This window comes from Sorex araneus, chromosome 5 (genome assembly GCF_027595985.1).
Source record: "Sorex araneus isolate mSorAra2 chromosome 5, mSorAra2.pri, whole genome shotgun sequence".
Lineage (NCBI taxonomy): Eukaryota > Metazoa > Chordata > Mammalia > Eulipotyphla > Soricidae > Sorex > Sorex araneus.
The window spans coordinates 56,838,372-56,849,564 of record NC_073306.1 but is presented as its reverse complement, the minus strand read 5'-3'; the positions used below and the strand labels follow the sequence as shown (position 1 = coordinate 56,849,564).

At 49.9% G+C, this 11,193-nt stretch overlaps 1 pseudogene; it reads right to left on the bottom strand.

Annotated features, from left to right (window-relative positions):
- Positions 1-409, bottom strand: LOC101554109 (40S ribosomal protein S12-like; annotated as a pseudogene).
- Positions 410-11,193: the final 10,784 nt, after the last annotated feature.

The window sequence follows — 11,193 nt, the reverse complement described above, 5'->3', positions numbered from 1 at the left end:
TTATTTCTTGCATTTGAAGTATTCCTCGATGACGTCATTGGCCTGTGATTCTTTGCCATAGTCCTTAACTACAACACAACTGCAGCCCACCACTTTACGGGGGTTTCCCTTCTCTGTCAGTTTGACCGAGGCCGACCCCTTGCCCTAGCTTCTTGTTGTCCTCAACCTTAATTAGGTTGACCTGGTGTTCAGCACAAAGTGCCTCCACCAGCTTGACATACATAGGCTCATCACAGCTGGATGCAAGCACACAAGGATGGGCTTGGCGCTTGTCTAGGGCTTTGGCGGCTTCGCGGATGCCACGTGCGAGGCCATCGCGGATGAGGGCGGTCTTCAGCACCTCTGGCAGCGCAGTCTTCACGTCCATTGCACCTCCAGCAGCGGCGCCTTCCTCGGCCAAGGCGGTGGATTACGGGGTGGAGCTGAATCCTGACCGAGCCCGAGCCTCCGCCTCCGCGTAGTTCCGCGGCGGCAGGGAAAGAGCAACCTTTACTATTTCTATTTCCCAAGTCACTTTGCATCTGTGTTTCTTGATTTCCTTTCCTTTCCTTTCCTTTTCTTTTCTTTTCTTTTCTTTTCTTTTCTTTTCTTTTCTTTTCTTTTCTTTTCTTTTCTTTTCTTTTCTTTTCTTTCCTTTCCTTTCCTTTCCTTTCCTTTCCTTTTCTTTTTCTTTTTTTTTGCAAAGGAGGGACACAATTTGGGCCACCAGCAGTGATGTTCTGGGCTTACTCCTGGCAGTACTCAGAGCTATGATATATGGTGCCTAGAATCAATTCAGGGTGGGCTGCCTGCAAGGCCAGCATCTTACTCACAGTATTATATGTCTAGCTTCTTGAATTTTTTTTTTTTTTTGAGTTTGGGATCATACCCAGCAGTTCTCAGGGCTTTCTCTTGGCTTTGCACTCAGGGATCACTCCTGGAGGGCTTGAGGGACCCCATGGGGTACTGGGGATCAAAACCAGTTCAGCTGTATAAAGCAAGTGTACTACCTGCTGTACAATTGCTCCAGCCCCCTTGATTTTTTTGTTTTAATAAAAATACATTCTCATGACTGGAGAGATTGGACAGAAGATAGGGTTCTTATCTTGCATGCAGCTGACCCAGGTTCAATCCTCAGCCTGCCATATAGTCCCCAGGCACCATGAGGAATTATTCCTGAGTGCAGAGCCAAGAGTAAGCCCTGTGCACCACTGCGTATGGCCCCAAAACAAAACCAAAATAAAATTTATCACTACAGACAAGTTTATAAATGTATACAAAATGTAGAAAGTGATGAAAATAGTATCATGGGGGCTGGAGTTATAGTACAGCAGGTTTGGCATTTACCTTGCATTCACCCGATTCGTGTTTGATCCCCAGCATCCCATATGGTCCCCTGAGCAATTCCTGAGTGCAGAGCTAGGTGTAACCTTTGAGCATTGCCAGGTGTGACCTAACCCCACCCCCAAAAAAAAGAAAGAAAGAAAAAAGAACATCATGGAAGCAGCTCAATGATAAGGCATGCAGGCAAGATTCCAGTTCAGCTCCCACACCCAGCACCACTGTTTGTGGCCCTGATGGTTCCTGGCATGACAAGATCTGAGCAGCTCTGCCTTCTTTCATCCTGTCATTGAACTGACCTGCCTGTTGGCCAAGTATCATCAGGAGTGGTCCCTGAGCACTACTTGGAACCCCCCTGCCAAATATCACATAAATGTGTGTTTCTGTCTCTCCTAGCCTCATCTCTAATAACTCAGAGACTAAATTTTAATTCATCATCTACTATGTGCTCAGGCTTGAAGGATTAGAAGCTGCACAACACACATAAGGCCCTTTGAACAATGAGGGCTGGAGCAATAGCACAGCGGGTAGGCCTTTGCCTTGCACGTGGTGGACCCGGGTTCAATTCCCAGCATCCTATATGGTCCCCTGAGCATCGCCAGGAGTAATTTCTGAGTGCAGAGCCAGGAGTGACCCCTGTGCGTTGCCGGGTGTGACCCAAAAAGCAAAACAAATAAAAATAAATAAAAAGTAAAGCCTTTTGAACAAGACATGGAAAAAAAGGCTAGTGAATAGGGCCGGAGAGAGTATAGGAGGTAAGGCACTCGTCTTGACATGTGACACAGTCAAGTAACTGCCCCCCCCCCGCCCCTCCGCCCCCAAAACCCAAACGCAAATAAAGCATAGAGGCTCGTGGTCTAGTGGCAGAGCAGGGCTCAGACAAAAGCTGGCACAGAGGATTATTTTGTTTGAGCTGAGGTTGTCCCTAGAGATGCTCAGAGGCTCCTCCTGGCTCTGTGCTAGGGGCTGGCACCAGGCAGAGCTGGCGGGAACCTTGTGGCTGGAGATCAAACCCTAGCCTCCTGCAAACCAAGCACGTGCTCGTGAGCACAGTTCTCTGGCCGGGTGCCAGGAATGGAAGAGACCGGAAGTGAAGCGCACGGACGCCCAGGGTAGTCCAAACAATGATCTTGGCTTCCGCTTCTGCTGCATTTCTTGTTCTCCCCCTAGGAGGAGTCCTCCCGGGATGAAGCTTCCCTCACTCTGGCGGCTTTGCCTCTTCCTCCTCCTCTTCCTCACCAGGTGTCAGCATATTTGCCTGCTCCCCAACCCCCCAGCTGCCTGAAATAATCCTTAGCGGAGCGAATGTTTCTGCGGTCCCCAAAGTCTATGACCCTCAGTGCAGTGTAATCTTAAAAGGATCACTCTCCCCTCTCTCTCTCTCTCTCTCTCTCTCTCTCTCTCTCTCTCTCTCTCTCTCTCTCTCTCTCTCTCTCTCTTTTGCTTTTTGGGTCACACACCCGGCGATGTTCAGGGCTGACTCCTGGCTCTACACTCAGGAATCACTCCTGGAGGTGCTCGGGGGACCATATGGGATGCTGGGAATTGAACCCGGGTCGGTCGCGTGCAAGGCAAACACCCTCCCCACTGTACTATCGCTCCAGCCCCCTCCATCTTTTTTTTAATTAAAAAAAATGTTTATTTTGGTTTGGGGGCCACATCCTGTGATGCTAAGTGCTTACTCCTGGCTCTGCACTTAGGAATTACTCCTGGCAGTGCCGCGGCCAGTGCTGGGGAATGGACCTGGGGAGGCCCTATACAATCTACACCCTATGCTATACTCTCTACTACCTACACCCTGTTCTATCTCTCCAGCTGTCCCACTCCACCTCTCCTCACAAAATAACAGTGTTGGGGGGAGGACAATGTTTATGGAGAGGGATACTTTTGTTTGTTTCTTTTCTGAGCCACACTCAGCAGTTACTCAGGGGTTACTCCTGGCTGTGTGCTCAGGAATTACTCCCGGCAGTCCTGGAGAACCATACATATGGCCTGCCAGGGAGTCAAACCCATAACAGTGGCAAGCAAGTCAAACGCCCTCCCCATTTTACTATCGCTCCAGTCCGAGAGGGGTATTTTTACTGATTTATTTATTTTGTCTTTTTTTGGGTCACACCGGGCAATGCTCAGGGGTTACTCCTGACTCTGCACTCAGGTATGACTCGGTGATGCTCAGGAGATCATATGGATGCCAGGGATTGAACCTGGGTTGGCCACATGCAAGGGAAACACTCTACCCACTGTACTATGGCTCCGGCCCCTGAGAGGGATACTTTTAGCTTATCACATATACCTAGAGGTTTCTGTTGCCCAGTAGATGAGTGCCAACAAGGGAACCAGGGAACAGTATTAGTCCCTGTATCCCCCTAGAGCCCCAGCAGCCGAAGACCTGCGGAACCCAGTCACAGCCATGCTCAACACTCTCCACACGCTTCGATGAGCCTCACGCATGAAGGAACCGGTAGAGGAACTCAGGTGTGTGGGACCCGGGGCTGAGATCTCCAAGCCTGCTCGGATCGGAACTGGGCCTCCTCCACCCAGATGCCCCATTTTCCAGTAGCTTGGTAGCCACACCCACAAACTGCCCCCGGTGCCATGTAATCCCATCAAAGGCCAAGATCCAGAGTCTATAAAACCAAGCTCCCGGAAGCGCGTGGCCGCAAATGCTCCCAGAAGCAAATGCAGCCACACGACATCTTATAACCTAGTTCTCCCTCTTGGAGAAACTGGCAAGCTACTGAGAGTTTCCTGCCTGCATGGGAGAGCCTGGCAACCTCTCTGTGGCTTATTCATATGCCAAAAACAGTAACAATGATGGGTCTCATTCCCCTGACCCTGAAGAACCTCTAATGCGGCACTGTTGGGAAGGATGAGTAAAGAAAGGCTGCTAAAACCTCAAGGCTAGGACGAATGGAGACGTTACTGGGCCCGCTCGAACAAATCGATGAACAATGGATGACAGTGCTACAGTGATCCCCCTAGAGCAATCCCACAGAGTCCAACCAAGATGCTAAGCTGACTACCTCTCTTTAGCAGCCCCCACAGAGCACCTGGCTGGGGCGGGGGCCAGAAAGGGCCAGCATGAGAGGACACTCAGCCAAGCCTGAGAGCAGGTCATGGGCAGCTGACTGACCCACACATCTTTTTTTTTATTAGTTTATTTTTAATTAGAGAGTCATCATGAGGGTACAGTTACAGATCCATACATCTTTGTGCTCATGTTTCCCCCATACAAAGTTCGATAACCCATCCCTTCACCAGTGCCCATTCTCCACCACCAGTAAACCCAACATCCCTCCCCCCCTCCCCAGTCCCGTCTCCCCCCACCCCACCCTGCCACGATGGCAGGGAATTCCCTTTTGTTCTCTCTCTCTGATTAGGTGTTGTGGTTTGCAATAAAGGTGTTGAGTGGCCATTGTGTTCAGTCTCTAGTCTGTATTCGGCCCGCATCACCCTTCCCCCACATGACCTCCAACCACATTTTACTTGGTGGTCCCTTCCCTGAGTTACCCAGAATGAGAGACCAGCCTCCAAGCCATGGAAACAATCTCCTGGTACTTATTTCTACTATTCTTGGGCGTTAGTCTTATAGTCTATTATTCTATATTCCATAGATGAGTGCAATCTTCCTATGTCTGTCTCTCTCTTTCTGACTCATTTCACTTAGCATGATACTTTCCATGTTGATCCACTTATATGCAAACGTCATGACCTCATTTTTTCTAACAGCTGCATAGTATTCCATTGTATAGATGTACCAGAGTTTCTTCAACCAGTCATCTGTTCTAGGGCACTCGGGTTTTTTCCAGATTCTGGCTATTGTAAACAGTGCTGCGGTGAACATATAAGTGCATATGTCACTTCGACTTGACCCACACATCTTGCCTAATTCTAGAACAACTCTGAAAAGAAGGCTCTGGAAAGCCAAAAAGACGTCCTCCCAGTCCAACCCAGGCTAGATCACTGAGCAAGAATTGAACCACGGCCTACTGCCCTCCAAACCCACACACTCTCCCTACAGCAACTTTTCCCAAGGGTTATTCTTTGCAATACTGGCTCCAGGGGTTGTACCAGGGGTAAAAAAAAAAAGTTTGGAGGCCAAATGTGTTGGGAAAGTGCTTTTAGAGTTAAGGTGACTTTTCTGGAAGAATTTCAGTCATTCACGGACTGAGGCACATTTCAAAAAGAGCCCGAGTTGTCACAGGAACTGCTGCTTTAGATGAAATACCAGGTTTGTAGACAGGGCTGAGGGACAGGAGTTGGGAACAGCTGTCTTGGGGACCCTAAGGGGTCTGGTGGCAATAGAGAACTTTCCAAAGCACTTCCCACTGGACCGGACACACCCCTCTCTAAAGCCTATGTCTCCTGCCTCTCCCATTCCACCTCAGGTTTAACTGGACCACCACTAATTATACCGACTTGTTTTTTTGGCTTTGGTGGTTTAGGTCATACCTAGCAGTGCTCTGGGAATATTCCCAGTGGTACTCAGGGGACCATGTGGTTCTTGGTTGGAACCTGGAATTCCTGTATGCAAAACTTATACGGTGTCCCTTTGAGTTAAATTCCTGGGCTTGATGTGCTTTTTCTGTTGATTGTTGTGTTTGTGTGTGTGTGTACTGGCCCACACCCAGTGGTTTTTCCTGGCTCTGTGTTTAGGAGTGACCCTCATGATGCTCAGAGGGAACCATAAGCCAGGCATTCAACTGGGGTCAGCTGCATGTAAGGCAAGTGCCTTACCCTCTGTACTATTTCTGTTTATTTGGTTTAGTTTTAGGGCCATTCCCAATGGTGCTCAGGGTTTACTCCTGGCTCTGCACTCAAGGATCACTTCTGGCAGTGCTCAGCGGACCATATGGGGTGCCAGGGTGCAAGTCAAGTACCCTCCCCTGATACGACTAATCCGGTATTCTATGGATCCAGTCCTGAGCCCACAGACCCAGCGTCTGTGCCTCCTCCCATTCTCTGTTTCCCTAATACCTCTCACCCCGAGCTCCAATACCCACTACTTTTCAAGCATCCACCTGCCTGAACCCACACTGGAGAGTTCAGTATGCTAATTTAGGGACTGTGACCCTACATTCCTTCAAGAACCCCCTTTCACTGCTAAGGTAACCTAGTTTCTTCCTGTTTTTTTTTCTGGGGGTGGGGGGAGTCACACCCAGCAGTGCTCAGTTTATTCCTGGATCTGTACTCAGGGATCCCTCCTGTTGGGCTTGGGGGAACCATATAGGTTGCCAAGACTCCAACAGGGTTCAGCCATGTGCAAGGCAAGCACTTTACCCACTGTATTGCTTCTCCAGTCCCTGTTACCTAGTTCCTTCCTTCCTTCCTCCCTTCATCCCTTCCTTCCTTCCTTCCCTCCTTTCTCCCTTCCATCCTTCATTCCTTCCCTCCCTCCTTCCCTCCTTCCCTCCTTCCTTCCTTCCCTCCCTCCCTCCCTCCCTCCTTCCCTCCTTCCTTCCTTCCTTCCTTCCCTCCTTCCCTCCTTTCTCCCATCCTTCCCTCCTTTCTCCCATCCTTCCTTCCTTCCTTCCTTCCCTCCTTCCCTCCTTTCTCCCATCCTTCCTTCCTTCCTTCCTTCCTTCCTCCCTTCCTTCCTTCCTTCCCTCCTTTCTCCCATCCTTCCCTCCTTCCTTCCTTCCTCCCTTCCTTCCTTCCTCCCTTCCTTCCCTCCTTCCCTACTTTCTCCCATCCTTCCTTCCTTCCTTCCCTCTTTCCTTCCTTCCTTCCTTCCCTCTTTCCTTCCTTCCTTCCTTCCCTCTTTCCTTCCTTCCTTCCTTCCTTCCTTCCTTCCTTCCTTCCTTCCTTCCTTCCTTCCTTCCTTCCTTCCTTCCTCCCATTCCTCTATCTCACCCTCCCTCTTTCTCTGTTTTTGGGCCACACCCAGCTGTGTTCAGAGGTAACTCCAGGCTGTGCACTCAGGGATCACTCCTGGCAGTCCTCAGAGGACCATATGGGATGTCAGTGATTGGCAATTGGCCACTTGAAAGACAATTGTCTGACCTGCTATACTATCACTTCAACCCATTACCTAGTTCTAAGGGGTAAAAGCCACCCACCAATGAGTCTGTGTGACCTTGAAAATGTGTTTGTTTTTTGTCTACCCAGTGGTGTTGGGTAGAAGAGGTCCTTCTAGTTTGGTGCTTGGGTAGTCATTCCCAGAGGTGTTCAGGGAGCCAGTAGTAGTACTAGGAATCAACTCAGGGCCTCACACATGCAAGGTAAGCACTTTACCACTGAGCCACACCCCCGCTCCAGCCTTGAAATTTTTTTTTTGCCTTTTTTTGGGGTCACACCCTCAGGAGTCACACATGCTCAGGAGTTACTCCTGCTCTGCACTCAGGAATTACTCCTGATAGTACTTGGGGAGGGATCATATGAGATGCGGGGGATCAAACCCTGGTCAGCCACGTGCAAGGCAAATGCCATCCCCACTCTCCTATAACTCCAGCTCCAAACCTTGAAATTCTTGCTGCTGCTTCTTCACCTTAAGCAATGGCTGGCCAGCTAATATCCACGAAGGGAACTTCTATTTCCTGGCACGTTTCCAAATGTTTTTATCCCAATCCACTGTGAAGTCACCAGATGCAACCCTGTTTTAAAAATAAAGACACTGGCTGGGGAGATGATTCAAAAGAGCTGGATCACCTGCTTTGCATGTGGGAGCCCTGGGTTTGATCCCTGGCACTGCATGGCTCCCAACCACTATGCAAGGAATACTTTCCTGGTACTGCAGCATGTGAAGCCCAAGATGAAGATGAGAGGAGGAAAAGGAGGAAGCAGAGGAGGAGGAGGAGGAGGAGAGGAAGAGGAAGAGAAAGAGAAAGAAGGAGGAGGAGGAGGAGAGGAAGAGGAAGAGGAAGAGAAAGAAGGAGGAGGAGGAGGAGAAGCAGAAGATGAAGAAGAAGAAGAGGAGGAGGAGGAGGAGGAGGAGGTGAAGAAGAAGAAGAAGAAGAAGAAGAAGAAGAAGAAGAAGAAGAAGAAGAAGAAGAAGAAGAAGAACAAGAACAAGAACAAGAACAAGAACAAGAAGAACAAGAAGAAGAAGGAGGAGGAGGAGGCGGAAGAGGAGGAGGAAGAGGAGGAGGAGGAAGTGGAGGAGGAGGAGGAAGAGGAGGAAGAGGAGGAGGAGGAGGAAGAGGAGGAGGAGGAGGAAGAGGAGGAGGAAGAGGAAGAGGAGGAGGCCTGGGCCCATGATTGGTACAGACCTCCAGCTGGGGACACGCTGGGCACAGAGGAGGTGCCCTAATAGCCGCTTACCCTAGCTTCCAACCCGCCTCCTTCCTCCCAGCACCACCTGCTTGCCCTCCATTCAGTCCTTTCTGCAGATAGGCCGACGGTCCTAAATGTAAAGAAGACCTCAGCTCCGGGGCCGCCGCCCCAGGAACCACTCCACCTCCCGAAGGACCTCAGCTCTCATTGGGCACTGAGAGGTCAGTGCTTTGGCGCAGTCCCCTTCTTTCCCTTTGGCATTCCTCTTTGGCCTGCTGCCTCTCGCCAACTAGGGGTCCCTAAGTGATCTACTTCCCCTGAGCCCTCCTGCCCAAGGCATGGAACTCCCTTCGCCCCTCAAACACGCCTCTCAATGTCCACTCTCTCCACCTCATAATGCACAGTGTCCACCTCAGAATGCTCGGTCCCTAATATTCCACACACTGCGTATTCTGTGGGCAGAGGCCTCAGGAGGATCAATGCCTCCTCTCCGTCCCCACCAGGTAGATGCAGGAGGAGGGCAGGGCCTAAGGTGGGGGAGCTGGCACAAAGGGCAAGAGCAGGCATTTTGCATGCAAAAGGCCTGGTCTGATCCCCAGCACCACATGGAACATCCCTGCAGCGCTGAGCCGGGTGTTAGCCCCTGAGCATGGCTGGGTATGGCTTCCAAAGCAAACCAGACCTAATCATGTTGTGCCCGAGTTTCAGATTCCCAATTGCGGAGAGACCAAGTCCACCCACGAAAATGCAAAAGCAAAGGAATTTTATTACTAGTCTGAGCCAGCGCTAGCCCAAGCTAGGGTCCAAGTCTCATCCAACACAGTGGAGACTGAGTTGACAAAGTCCCCAACTCCAAATCACAAGCAGTTTATATAGGGTCCAGAGTTAAGAAGCAATTTATATACCGGTCTATTTTTAGCATCGGCCCTATTACAATGGTGGTCAGCTATTGCCTAACAGTTTCTAAAGAGGGTACAGTGACCCCTCATGACCGGCCAGACCCAACTGCCCAATTCCTTATTTCAGCAAATTACTCAACTGGGAGTTTACCAGAAACTGCAAGTCCTGCTCCGGGGAAGCAGAAACTGAGGCTTAGCTGAGACTTAATGTTGGCTGCAACCTGTCATGGCATCAGTTTCACCCTCACAATCCGACCACTCAGCAAGTATACAACTTATTCATCTATTTATATATTTGGCAGGACGTACACCTGGGATTGAATCCAGGTGAGCCGTGTGCAAGGCAAGTGTCCTACCTGATGTACTATTGCTCCGGCCTGAAAGTGTGCAATTTAGTGACTTGTATACTTTCTCTTTTACAACTTGGACTTCGACTATGAGTATGGAAAGCTCAGACTGCAGCTGAATTTCACCAAGACTATGTTCATGAAAAATGAACTAGTCCCTGACATTCCATTTGCTCTCAATGGAACGAACATCTCCGAATGCAGCAGCTATGTGTACCTGGGTTGAGAACTCAACATGAGGAATGACTTGGTGCCAGAACTGCGCAGGAAGAAGAGAGCGGTGTGGAATGCCTTCAAGAGCATCGAAGAAGTTGTTAAGAGGACGAAGAACCTCCGGCTCCAGGCATATCTTTTCCACTGTTCTTCCTGCACTAGCATACGCCTCAGAGACCTGGGCTCTACGAAAACAGGATGAGAACGCTATTCAGGTATTCCAAAGAGGAATCGAAAGAGCTATGCTTGGAGTAACACTGGAAGTAACATTTTTTTTCTTCTTTTTTCTTTTTTTTGGTTTTTGGGTCACACCTGGCGATGCACAGGGGTTACTCCTGGTTCTGCACTCAGGAATTACTCCTGGCAGTGCTCAGGGGACCATATGGGATGCTGGGATTTGAACCCGGGTCGGCCGCGTGCAAGGCAAACGCCCTACCCGCTGTGCTATCACTCCAGCCCCAATTGGAGTAACATTCAAGTGAGAGAAGGAATCTGGAGTTCCGACCTCCATCAATGATCAAGAATCAGGGGCGCTGTCTTGCTTGCCAAGGCATCAAAAATCAGATGGGCGAGACACGTAATGCGATTTAGAGACGACCCCTGAACTAGAGCGGTTGCCGACTGGATTCCACGGGACGTTCAAAGACCACATTGCCGCCCACCTATGAGATGGTGAGACTTCTTAGTCAAAACCCTGAATGAACAGTTTGAGGCTCTTTGTGTTCCGGAGCGAGCAGATGCCATTGGGTTACACTAGCATGCAACAGGGAAGAATGGAGACGTTACTGGCAACTGCTTGAGCAAATTGCTGAGCAACGGGATAACAAGTGACAACTTGGGCATCATCTTTAATCTTGGCAACCCCCTTCCCTTTATTGCTGCTGCTGAGGATGTTGTTGCCAGATTGTACACATGCCCCGCTAAGGCACTTGCACACTTAGATTTGGGTTAGTTTTGGTTTGGGGGCCACACCCGGCAGTGCTCAGGGATTACTCATGGCTCTGTGTTCACGAATCATTCCTGCTGGTGCTTGGGGGACCATGGACTGTTTCGGGGGTCAAACTCAGGTTAGCCACATGCAAGGCAAGTGAGTGCCTTACCTCTGTGCTAGCTTTCTACCCCATTTTAAGATTTCTTTCAGCTGTGGTGCACACAGTTGTCTGCATACTTAGCTGCATCATTTTGGTGCATTAAGAAGTACA